Source organism: Zonotrichia albicollis, chromosome 12, assembly GCF_047830755.1.
Source record: "Zonotrichia albicollis isolate bZonAlb1 chromosome 12, bZonAlb1.hap1, whole genome shotgun sequence".
NCBI classification, from domain to species: Eukaryota; Metazoa; Chordata; class Aves; order Passeriformes; family Passerellidae; genus Zonotrichia; species Zonotrichia albicollis.
The window spans coordinates 9,892,189-9,893,549 of NC_133830.1; positions in this window are offsets into that span (position 1 = coordinate 9,892,189).

The window sequence follows — 1,361 nt, forward strand, 5'->3', positions numbered from 1 at the left end:
GCTTGCCAGACTGAACCATCCTTCCTATGAATCTCAGCACCTTAACTTTGCTAAAATCCAGACACTTACCCTGACAATCTGCATGGTTGCAGCTGGAGGAAAGAGCTTGCTGACAGGTTTTACATCCTTCAGCCAGGGATGCACCTTTGTGCGAAGCAATAAACTCGGGTGCAGACCCATCTCTTCCTAGGAACCTGAAGAAGGTACTACAAAGACCTCCACAGGCAGATTGGGATGGCTGGGGCTGCCGAGGACAGGGAAAACCCAAACCCAGTTGAGCTCTGGGTGTACCCACAGCTGCAGCTTCCCTGGAGCTGAGTGTGTCTGGCCCTAGTCCACCGGGCTGCAGGAGGTTCGATGCTCAGAAAGGAAGAATTGTCTGAGCAGGAGAAGGATCACAGCACCATCTGCTGGGACTGCTCGACAGTCCCATGGCAGCAGGGGGCTAGTAAATAGCAAATACAGGATTTTACATTTTCCTTAAGTGTTGGAGAGCCATAAGGCAGCTGAACATTCTCCCAGAGAAAGTTTTGCCCCAGAATAAAATTTAAAAATTATATATGCCTTAGCTGAATTTGTAGGATTTTTTTTTCTTTGGTGCTGTTCTATCTTGGGTGATGCTGTGCCATGGTCATGCTTGAACAGTGACTTTGCATTGCCCAGGGCTGGCCTGTAGTGCTGTTTCTATATTTGCACTCATGGTGTGCAGGGTGTTTTGCTGAAGAATTTCCCTCTCCCTGAGCGTGGCTGCACCCTTAGCACACACAATCCTACCCCTCTATTTGTGAGGCCACATCTAGGATGCTGTGTCCAGTTCTGGGCTCCTCAGTATGAGAAAGACATGGAGCTGGTGGAGAGGGCTCAGTGAAGGGCCACAAAGATGATTTTGGGTCTGAACATCTCTAACGGGAAGAGGGGCTGATTAATTCTAGACAAGAGAAAGGGGCTCTCATGAATCCATATAACTATCTCAAAGCCAGGTGTCAAGGGGATGGTGCCAGTCTTTTCATGGTGCCCAGCAACATGATGAGGAGCAATGGCCATGAACTAGAACACAAGATGTTTCACCTCCACACCAGGAAGAACTTCTATACATTGAAGGTCCCTTAATTCTGGGACTCTCCCCGGCTATTAGCAGGGACATGGGCAGGCTCCCCAGTCCCTGCGGTGACTCCAGCGGTGCCAGCTGGATGTCGCAGAGCCTCTCCTGCCGTGCCACCCAGCCACCAACCCCTGGCCGGCCCTGCCCCGGGGCAGCCCCGCTCCGTCCCGTCCGCCACTCCGCTCTCCGGGTTTCCCCGGCACCGCCCGCGCCGCGCCCGCTCCGCGGTTCCGCGCTCCGCGTTTCCGCTGCAGCCCGT